The 11,918-nt window shown below is 42.6% G+C and overlaps 1 protein-coding gene across 1 annotated transcript in view; it reads right to left on the reverse strand.

Moving 5' to 3' along the window:
- MAPKAP1 (MAPK associated protein 1) overlaps positions 1 to 11,584 on the reverse strand; it is a 341,504-nt gene extending 329,920 nt beyond the window's left edge. Inside the window, exon 1 of the mRNA XM_077478999.1 lies at positions 11,430 to 11,584. The gene's annotated coding sequence lies outside the window, so the exon portion shown is untranslated. The remainder of the gene's footprint in view (positions 1 to 11,429) is intronic.
- Between the last annotated feature and the right edge of the window lie 334 nt (positions 11,585 to 11,918).

Consider the following 11,918-nt stretch of genomic DNA (forward strand, 5'->3'; position numbering starts at 1 on the left):
AACAGGCATTTAGAGGCGAGTTAAAAAAAATACAAATTTTTATTTTCATTTTTTTTGGGGGGGGGGGGGGGGGGGACACCACTTTAAGAACCGGAAGGATTTGCCCCCTTAAAAACCACTTCCCTACCGCTGTTTAGTCACATGATGCCCGCAGGAACCCTTCGTCCCTCCGGGCAGGCATCATATGAGGTCCTGGGATTCCCATGCATTGTGGAGAGGGCATGCCCGCCGCATCACTTGGGACCCGATGCGCGTGTCCGGCGGCTGCGATGTCCGCCGGCCACCAGCGATTGCTCGTCACACAGCAGGGATGTGGATCTGTGTGTGTAAACACACAGATCCACGTCCTGTCAGGTGAGAGGAGACTGATCCATGTGTTCCCATTACAGAGGAACACTGATCGGTCTCCTCCCCTTGGGAGTCCCCTCCCCCTACAGTTAGAATCACTCCCTAAGACACACAGTTAACCCTTTGATTGCCCCCTAGTGTTAACCCCTTCCCTGTCAGTCACATTTATACAGTAATCAATACATTTTATAGCACTGATTGCTATATAAATGTCACTGGTCCAAAATGGTGTCAAAAGTGTCCGATATGTCCGCCGCAATATCACAGTCACGATAAAAATTGCAGATCACCACCATTACTAGTAAAAAAAAAAATAATAAAAATGCCATAATTCTATTTCCCATTTTGTAGACGCTATAACTGTTGTGCAATCCAATCAATATACGCTTATTGCGATGATTTTTTTTTTTTTACCAAAAATATGTAGAAGAATATATATCGGCCTAAACTGAGGAAAAAATTTATATTTTTAAAAAAAATTTATATTTATTATAGCAAAAAAGTAACAAATATCGAGTTTTTTTCTTCAAAATTGTCGCTTTTTTTATTCATTTGTTTATAGCGCAAATAATAATAACCGCAGAGGTGATCAAATAACACCAAAAGAAAGCTCCATTTGTGGGGAACAAAAATGATCAAGAAGAGATATAAAATGCTATTGGCAAGATAATGTAAAAAAAGAACCAAATAAGGTATAAGGTTGTTAAAGTGAGATTAACCACTTTCAGATCGGACCAATTTGCTGGTCAATGACCAGACCACTTTTTGCGATTCGGCACTGCGTCGCTTTAACTGACAATTGCGCGGTCGTGCGATGTGCCTCCCAAACAAAATTGACAAAATAGAGCTTTCTTTTGGTGGTATTTGATCACCCCTGCGGTTTTTATTTTTTGCGCTATAAACAAAAATAGAGCGACAATTTTGAAAAAAACGCATTATTTTTTACTTTTTGTTATAATAAATATCCCCCAAAAATATATAAAAAAACATTTTTTTTCCTCAGTTTAGGCCGATACGTATTCTTCTACATATTTTTGGTAAAAAAAATCGCAATAAGCGATTATTGATTGGTTTGCGCAAAAGTTATAGCGTTTACAAAATAGGGATAGTTTTATAGCATTTTTATTAATAATTTTTTATTATTTTTTTTACTAGTAATGGCGGCGATCAGCGATTTTTATTGTGACTGGGACATTGTGGGGGACCCATCCGACATTTTTGACACATTTTTGGGACCATTGTCATTTATACAGTAATCACTGCTATACAAATGCAGTGATTCCTGTGTAAATGACACTGGCAGTGAAGGGGTTAACCAGTGGGTGGCAGTGTAGGGGTTAAGTGTTCCTAGGGGTGTGTTACTAACTGTGGGGGGGTTGGGCTTTCATTTAGTGAACACTGATCTCTGCTCCAATCACATGGAGCAGAGATCAGCGTCACTCGTTGCTAGGCAGAATGGAGAAATGTTGTTTACAACGGCACTTCTCCATTCGGCCGCTCCGTGAGACGATCGCGGGGATGCCCGCGGCGATCGAGTCCGCGGGTCCCGCGACCGGACTCACGGGGGTCCCGACCAGCGCCTGCCCGTGCCATTCTGTCGACGTGCGCTGGTCGGCAAGTGGTTAAAGGCCATTTAAAAAAAAAAAAAAACATGTTATACTTATAGTGGTTTTGCACAGAGCAGCCCCAATCCTCTTCTTCTTGGGTCCCCAGCTGGAACTCCTGGCCCTTCCCTCCTGTTGAGTGCCCCCAGAGCAAGCAGCTTACAATGGGGACACTCAAGCAGACACGTGTCCATTCAGAAATGGAGACATGGCTCGGCCCTGCCCCTCTCTCTCCTCATTGGCTCAAAGAAGGTGATTGACAGCAATGGGAGCCAATACTGAGTGCTGGGAGGTTCAATGGCTTGTCAAGCATGGGGTACTTTTGTGCAAACCAATCAATAAATGCTTATTGCAATTTTTTTTTTTTACCAAAAATCTGTATAAAAATATGTATCGGCCTAAACTGAGGGGAAAAAAATTTTTTTTATATATTTTTGGGGGATATTTATTATAGCAAAGTAAAAAATAATGCATTTTTTTTCAAAATTATCGTTCTTTTTGTGTTTATAGAGCAAAAAATAAAAACCGCATAGGTGATCAAATACCACCAAAAGAAAGCTCTATTTGTGCAGAAAAAAGATGTCAATTTTGTTAAAGCGCCGCAGTGCTGAATCGCAAAAAGTGCTCTGGTCAGGAAGGGGGTAAATCCTTCCGGAGCTGAAGTGGTTAAACTTTTTCCATTGACAAATTGACAAATTGTCACAATGTTTATACTTAAAGTGGAATTCTAATCTTAAAAAAAAAATAATAAAATTTGAGATTTTTTATTTTTTTTTTAACTCACCTCTATATGCCTGTTGCTAGGGGGTCCCGCGTAGTCTGCCTCCTTCAGCGCATGGGCTCTTGACGTCACTTCCCTTGGAGCAGGAAGGGCTCAGCTCTGCCCCCTCCCTCTCGTCAATAATCTAGGACACGTCTTAGGTCCCAGATGATTGCGCGGCCAATCACGGCCTGTGGCGCCGCTCACGCATGCGCAGTGGGTGCACGGCTGTGCCACAGCCCGGGAACCCACTGTTACAATTCCGGCACCACCGAGCAAAGGGGGAGACGAGTAAGGCTTCGTTCCCCCGCATCACTGGACCCTGGGACAGGTAAGTGTCCGATTATTAAAAGTCAGCAGCTGCAGTATTTGTAGCTGCTGACTTTTATTTTTTTTATTTTTTTTAAACGGAACACCGCTTTAAGTTCAACTGAAAATTAATGTTTTGATTTTTGGCAGATTGCCCAGTTTTTCCTCTTTCTTTTGAGGGCTGTGGCTTAAGAAGATCAGAGAATTATTTGCACAGAAAGACTCGGGAAGCACAGTTTAGTCAAGATCGCAATAACGATTCTTGACGATTAATCGTGCAGCTCTAACAAGTACTAGAAAAAAAAAGTATTGGTACTTGTATAAAAAAATGGTATCGGTACATCCCTAAAGTAAAGCAAAGAATTTGGCCAGGCGCTCAAGCATAACGGAGTAAAGCTGGAATCAAAGGGTGAACAAAAAATCTGAAATTGAAAGTCCAAAAAGTTTTAAACTAAGCTACTATTGGAATGAACAGCAAGCCAACATGTTTCGGAGGCCTTCTTTAGGGTATAAAGCCCAACTCTGTGTTTTAGTACACATTAAATAGTTCATTTGGGCCAAGCTGGTCCAAACAAACCATTACAAGGCTTTCTTTCTGTGACTGATTGGATTTTGTTCCAGGAGAGGGACAGAAGTGCATGTACCGCTGCCGGAAAACAGTGCTTTATACTGTATGCAGCTGAGGCTTCATACAACACGGGCAGCAGGCACATGTGTTAGTGAAGGAAATAGTTTGCTTGGACTAGCTTGACCAAACCAACTATTTAAAGCTCACTAAAACCTGGAGTTAGGCTTTAAAGAGGAACTGCAGTCTGATCAGATAATTTGTAATAAAAACATCTTTGCCATTCTGAAGCTTCCCTCCAACCATTTTGCATATTAGTTTATATATACTGTGATTCTGTACTTGCCAAATATGCTCCAGAATTCTCCCTCCACTGAGTCTGGCTGCATCCATTTTAACTGTGGGCAGCTGAAGCTGCTGCCTGTTAACTCCCTTGATTTACACAGATGTACAACTCCAGCTCTACAGCTCTCATTGGCCCTCTTACGATTCATCCCCCTCCCTTCCTGGAAAACACTCACCAGAGTAAGAGAGAGAGCTGTGCAAACCTACGCTTTTTTTTTTTTTTACAGACAAGAAACAGGAAGTGAGCCATATAAGGTATTTACTGGCAGAAAAAAAATGTTTTATTATCCAAAGTTAAAACAACAAGAGCAGAAGATTTAATAGATGGAAAGATAAAATATATATATATATATATATATATATATATATATATATCTTCCGCTTTAAGATGCTGAATGGTTGATCTACTAAAACTGGAGAGGGCAAAATCTGGTGCAGCTCTGCATGGTAGCCAATCAGCTTCTAACTTCAGCTGCTTCAGTTTAGCTTTGACAAAAAAACTGGAAGCTGATTGGTTTCTATGCAGGCTTGCACCAGATTTTACACTCTCTAGTTTTAGTAAATCAACACCTGTGTTTGTTGAAGAATATCAGGACTCTAGTTCATGTTATGGCCTACGGGTACAATAATTACATTCATCAATATTTTTCAAAGCTGCATATTTTTATTTTTTTATCTACTGGGGCCTTGACTGCATAGGCAATTTTCCTGAAAAGGAGAGCCTTTAATTAACATTAGCACAAGGCAAGCTCTACTGTGCACTCTGCATGTTAAAGCTGAATACTTAGGGAGCTGTCTGTCTGACACCGGCATGATCAAAACTTTGCTGCCCTATTAATGTAATTGCAGCCCAGGACCAGATCTCTTACCATACATGCCCTGATGAAGGAGGTGTGAACCTCTGAAACGTGTTGTATTTTCTGTTTGTGGAATAAACTTTATATGAACTGTACAATGCAGCATGGTGTTCTCATTTATCATAAACCCTACTGACTAGAGCTGCTTGATTAATCGTTAAAAATATTGTGATCTCGATTCAAACCCCCCCTCATGAACTCTATGCAGAATTTCCCAATTCATTCATGTAACAAGCTCTCTGAGAGTTCTCTGCTCACTCAGCTGTAGAGCTGCACGATTCTTGCTAAAATGAGAATCAAAATTTTTTTTAGAAGATGGATCACGATTCTCGCTGTGTTTTCGTTTATTTTTTTATTTATTGAAGTGTATTTTTTCCCAAAAAATTGGGCTTGAAAGACTGCTGGGCAAATAGAGTGTGACATAAAATATTACAGCAATTGTCATTTTATTCCCTAGGGTCTCTGCTAAAATATATACAATGTTTGGGGGTTTTCTAGCAAAAAATATTGATTTTTAACTTAAGAAAGAAGTGTCAGAAAAAGATATAGACTTTAAGTGGTTAAACTTCCTGCATTTAAAGGTTGTTGAAAACTTGGCAGACTGCCCAGATTTATTTCTTTACAAACAGAAGTGTATCCCTTTTATCTAAGGAGGAAGTCGGTTAAAAGGTTTCATATTAAAAACTTGGCAGACTGCCCCGACGGCTGAGAGAGCAGATAAGTCTCTCCACTTGTTATATGAAAGAATCGGCAAACTCTGCAAGAGAGATCTGGTCAGAGGGGTTGAATCGAGATCGCGATTTTTTTAACAATTAATTGTGCAGCTCTACTCAGCTGTCAAAAGAAAAAAAAACGGGCAGCCTGCCAAGTTTTTTTTAACAACATTGTTCACGCTGGTAGATAACAAACATTGTAACGCTTCCTTCTTGGATCAAAGGAATGAATTTTGGTGTGTAGATGAGGAAAGTTTAACCACTTAAAGTGGAGTTCCACCCAAAAGTGGAACTTCCACTCATCCCCCCCCCCCCCGTCCTGTGCCACATTTGCAGTAGGGTTCCCGGTGTGAAGCTGTAAGGCTACAGTGCTGGGTTCCCTTACCAGCAATAGCGGCGGCAGCACTCAACAGCTGATGGAAACATTAGCTGTGGTGCCAACATCACTGGACTCCAGGACAGGTAAGTGTCCCATTATTAAAAGCCAGCAGCTGCAGTATGTGTAGCTGCTGGCTTTTCATTTTTGCAGCGGTGGGCAGACCTCCACTTTAAATGCTAGTTCACACCAGATGCAGTTCCATGCAGTTCCGTTTTTTTCTGCACCAATACAGTCAGTTCTGGTCACTTTCTGCACCGGAAACTGACTGCATGGTGTGAACTAGAGCCATTGGAATACATGGAAAACACTGTGCATGCATTTTTAGTGCAGAAAAAGAGTGCACGGAACTGAACGTAACTGCGTCTGGTGTGAATTGGCCCTAAAGGGTAAGCCCTTTTCTGACATTTGTTTCTTACAAAGTTAAAATCAGTATTTTTTACTAGAAAATTAATTGGAACCCCAAAATATTATATATATTTTTAGCAGAGACCCTAGGGAATAAAATTGCGATTGTTGCAATATTTTATGTCACACTATATTTGCGCAGCGGTCTTTCAAATGCATTTTTTTGGGAAAAAATACAATTCAATAAATTAAAAAAAGAATAAACAGTAAAGTTAGCCCAAATTTTTTGTAGAATGTGAACGATGAGAAACGTGATCTTTATTCTAAGCAAAAAAATAATAATTGTGATTCTCATTTTAGCCAGAATCGTGCAGCTCTACTACTGACCTCCTTTTAGGGTCCAACAGGATATCAGCTGACAGACAGCAGCCTTGAGGACATCTAAATACTATTAGGGCCAGTTCACACCAGACGCAGTTCCATTTTTTCTGCACCAATACAGTCAGTTCCTGTCACTTTCTGCGCCGGAAACTGACTGCATGGTGTGAACCTCAGACATGAAATATGAACAAAGCATAACCTTTTATAGTGTGTACCTGTCTCAATTAAAAGCACTAAGAGTAATTTCTGTCTACTGCTTTATTCCCTGCTGTGTAAGCACCATATATAACATCTACGGAATTCAATGCATTATATATAAAGACTTATCCCTGGTTATTGTCAAACCAGCTTCTGACAAGACCTGTCATTCTGGAAGAAATAACTTTAACCCATTGTCGCCGAGTCTACGCAGATGTTCGTACTCGGCTTTTGGGGGTTATACCAGGATGATGCCCGCAGCTGCAGGCATCATCCCAGTACCATTGTTTAGAGCGGGCCATCAGCTTTCCGAGGATAACAACCAATACGGCTAAAAGCCACTTGGTTGTTATCCCGGAGGAGCGGGAGGGGACGCCCCCCCCCCCTCCCGATGCTCTTCCCGGGCCTCCTGGTGGCACCGGAGAGCCGATCGACCATCCGGCTCTTCCGGAGGCTAGTGACAGAGTGGAACAAAGCCGGAAACGGCTTTGTTCCAGTCTTCTTGATGTAAACACGGAAGCGACGTCACAACGTCACTTCCTGTTTACTCGGCTACCAATGGCGCCGGATTTAAAAATATTCAGATACACCGTTTTCAGCAATCTGAATACTTTGAAGTGCAAAAGGAGGAATTTGAGTTCTTTTAGACCCCCGATCCCTCCATAAAGGAGTACCTGTCACCACCTATTACTGTTTACATTCCTTATGACAGCAATAAAAGTGATACATTTTTTTTTTTTTAAACAACTCATTTTAATAATATAAAAATAAATAAGAAAACATTTTTTTCTCAAACCCCCCCCGTCACCACGAGCTCGCACAGCAAAGAAAACGCATACGGAAGTCGCGCCTGCATATGTAAACGGTGTTCAAATCACACGTGTGGTATCGCTGCGAACATCTGAGCGAAAGCAATAATTCTAGCACTAGAGTTGTTAATTCTAACCTGGTAACAGTAAAAGCGTCGCCAATGGAGATTTTTAAGTACCAAAGTTTGTCGCCATTCCATGAGTTTGTGCAATTTTAAAGCGTGACATGTTTGGTATCTATTTACTTGGCGTAACATACTCTTTCACATTATACAATAAAAATGGGATAACTATACTGTTTTGTTTTTAATTCATGAAAGTGTCACTTTTCCCAAAAAACTGTGTTTAAAACACCGCTGCACAAATACCGTGTGACATAAAATAATGCAACAATCACCATTTTATTATCTAGATTCTCTGCTAAATATATTATATATTATATATATATATATAATTATATAAAATGTTTGGGGGTTCTAAGTAATTTTCTATCAAAAAAATTGGGATTTTAACTTGTAAACACCAAATGTCAGAAATAGGCTTAAAGGTCCAGTTCAATTTTATTCTATTCACATTCTGTTCAATGAAGCCCAGATGAAGGCCTCTTTGGACCTTCAAGGTGCATCGGATACTTTTTTGATTGTCCCCCTGACTTGCAATATTTTTTATTTTTTGCTTTAATAAATATTCACAAAAATATAAAATACTTCATCAGTTTAGCGCAATATGAATTCCTATTCATATTTTTAGTAAAAAATAAAAAATTGCAAGACGAGTATATTTATTGGTTTGCACAAAAATTATAGCGTCTACAAAATAGGGGATAGATATATGGCATTTTTATTATTATTATTTTTTTTTACTAGTAATGGTGGTGTTTAGCTATTTTTAAAGGGAATGCGACATTGCAGCGGGCAGATCTGACACTTTTGACACTTATACAGTGATCCGTGCTAAACATAGCCACTGATTACAGTATATATGACACTGACAGGGAAGGGGGTCGACACTAGGGGGGTGATGAATGGGTTCTATGTGTTCCCTGGGAGGTGTTTCTAACTGTGGGGGGAGGAGACTGACTGAGAGTTAGAGCTGCACAATTAATTGTCAAAAATCGTTATAGCAATCTTGACTAAAGTGTTTCACAATTCTATGCAAAGAATTCTCTCTGCTCTGCTGAAGCCACAGCCTTCAACAGAAAGGAAAAGAAAAACTGGGCAGTCTGCCAAGAATCACAACATTCTTTATCAGTTGAACTTTTAAACATTGTAACAATTTGTCAATGGAATAGACTTTGTGTGTAAGTGAAAAAATGTAACCACTTAAACACTAAACCTTTTTCTGACATTTGTTGCTTTCAAGTTAAAGCGGTCCTCCACCCTGAAGTGGAAGTTCCGCTCATCTGAGCCCTCCCCCCCTCCGGTACCACAATCGGCACCTTTCAGGGGGGTGCAGTTACCTGGATAATCCAGGTATCTGCACCCACTTCCGGGACAAGACCCCCACAGACCGCCGCAGATGCCCTGCACCCCGTTGTGTTCTGGGAAACATACAGTTCCCAGGACACAGCGGGGACCAGCAGAGACGCGCAGCACGACTCGCGCATGCGCAGTAGGGAACTGGGCAGTGAAGCCGCAATGCTTCACTTCCCGATTCCCTGACAGAGGATGGCGGCGGGGGCAGCAGAGAGACGAGTGATCGCTCGTCATCGGCCGCCGACATCGCTGGACCCTGGGACAGGTAAGTGTCAATTTATTAAAAGTCAGCAGCTGCAATATTTGTAGCTGCTGGCTTTTAATATTTTTTTTTAAAGGCGCAGAACCACTTTAAAATCTTTTTTTTTTTTTTGCTAGAAAATTACTTAGAACCCCCAAACATTATACATATTTGTTTTAGTAGACACCCTAGAGAATAAAATGGTGGTTGTTGCAATATTGTATGTCACACTGTATTTGCAATGCAATTTTTTTTTTTAATTATTTAAAAAATAAACATTAAAAAAAAAACACACACACTAACCAGTAAAGTTAGCCCTTTTTTTGTATAACGTGAAAGATTTTACATCGCGAGAATCATGAGAGAACCGTTATATTTATATTCTAAGCTAAAGAATCGTGATTCTCATTTTGGCCAGAATCGTGCAGCTCTACTGGAAATACAGAGAGATCGCTGTTCCTGATCACTAGGAACAGCAGATCTCTCTCTCTACTTCCCTGTCAGAACAGGGATCTGTTTGTTTTCATGGATAGATCCCCGCTCTGTCTCTCTGTGGCTGCCGGCCACGTCCATTAGCTCCCCCCGCTGTGCAGCAGGGGGCACGCATGCGCCTGCTATAATTATTAAAAGGGACCACTGTACCTCTACGGTGATTTGTGGGAAGGAACAAACCTGCCGCAGTATAATGACAGTGGCCGATCAACAAGTGGTAAAAATCATGGACAGTCTCAAGGCACCCCATTTAAAAAAAATAATAATAATATTCTAATAATTTTACATAATGCGGCAGCATCGACACACATAGGACATTCAAGGTGATTTATTCTTTCAAAACAGATAGACTTTTGCACAATAGTACCGACTAGTATTCCAGTGTTTCTCCTCTCCCTTCATTTCTCTCCATCACTCAGTGTTGACAGAGAGAGGCAAACAAAGACGCTGTGTAAACAATCAACACCCTTCGTATTAACACTGATGACATCACTGGTTGTTAGGACGCCGGTGGCTGGAAGATTGTAATGGTGCAGAATAAGGGTGAGCTCAGGTGTGTTCGCATGCTCCACGTGCTGAGCCCGCCAGGAAGTCGGCGCAGCGCTGCGCTCATCACAGGCAGTGAGACATTGTCCTGATGTGCGGCTGCAGAGATCGGGAAATCTCACTGCCTGTGATTAGCGCAGCGCTGCGCCAACTTCCTGGCAGGCTCTGCACGTGGTCCATGCGAACACACCTGAGCTCATCCCTAATGCAGGATAAAAACCAGTGGCTTTGTGGAAATAAAAGGCAGGCTTGAAATTGATCCACCTCCTGACTTGTATGCAATATTTGGGCAATTTCCAGGCATTTTGCCAAGGCACCCCTGAAGAAACCTCAAGACCCCCGGGTTGGAAAAGGCTGATCTAGTATGTGGTTTGTGCTTCCGGGACAGCCTGAATGGGTGATATTTGGTGGTGGTTCTGCCTGCTGAATGAGACGGGGGTCATTTTTTCTGCACCATGAAGCAACAGGTGTGCGCCCCACCCCCGCTGCCCAATGTAAAGCTTATGTGCGGTGACAAGGAGGGTGGGCTTTACCGCTAGGGTTGTCACCTCATCCCATTAAACCTGAACACATATGAATTATACGGGTTCTGAGGATAATTTAATTCACATAAAGCACCAAGTGAGTTTAAATGACCCCCTTAATCAGCCTCAGATTATTACTTCTTTAAAGGGATGAGGTGACAACCCTATTCACCGCTCTCATACGCCCCCCATAGACAGCGTTGGGTTCTACGCTGAGAACTCCCAGGACTGAGCCCGAGTCGCCAGAGACCGCGCTCAGGGTCCAAAAACGGACGCCAGCCAGCGCAAAAGGCCCCTGATCATGTGATTACCGTGACAGCCAATCACATGGTCAGGCTAACCTCAGGGGCTGGACAGGAAGGTGTTAAGGAGCCCAGGGTACCAGGTATTAGAAGACTCGGGGACAGCTGGAATGTGTTGTGTTGACATGAGCTGAGCTGTCACTGGCAGGCTGTGTGTCTGTACTGTACAGCCGGTGACTGCTATAGAACACATCCGTCCACACATGGCCACAGGGCCGCCCGCTCCCTCAGCTCACCTCCGCCCGTCACCGGAACCACCCCCGGTCCTCAAAGAGCGACGAGAAACACCACCGGAGAGGATTGATGACATCACAGTCATGTGACCGGGCTCATGTGTGACGTACGAGTCATGTGACCGACGAGTGTGGGTGTGTGGTGGGTGTACGAGGTCACATGACTGTGTATGCGGAGCTGTCCGCTCACTGTAAACTTCTGTCTTCCCCTAGTCCTTGCAAGTGTCCTCCAGTCCCCGGACGTGTCTCCCAGTCCCTGCAAGTGTCCCCTAGTCCCTGCAAGTGTCCCCAAGTTCCTGCAAATGTCCCCAGTCCTTGCAAGTGCCCCCCAGTTTCTGCAAGTGTGCTCCAGTCCCTGCAAGTGTGCCCCAGTCCCTGCACATGTCCTCCAGTCCCCGGACGTGTCTCCCAGTCCCTGCAAGCGTCCAACAGTCCCTGTAAGTGTCCCCCAGTCCTTGCAAGTGTTCCCCAGTTCCTGCAAGTGTCCCCCAG

Source organism: Lithobates pipiens, unplaced genomic scaffold, assembly GCF_037356315.1.
Source record: "Lithobates pipiens isolate NorthernLeopardFrog02 unplaced genomic scaffold, aLitPip1_a1.2 Scaffold_1, whole genome shotgun sequence".
Taxonomy (NCBI): Eukaryota; Metazoa; Chordata; class Amphibia; order Anura; family Ranidae; genus Lithobates; species Lithobates pipiens.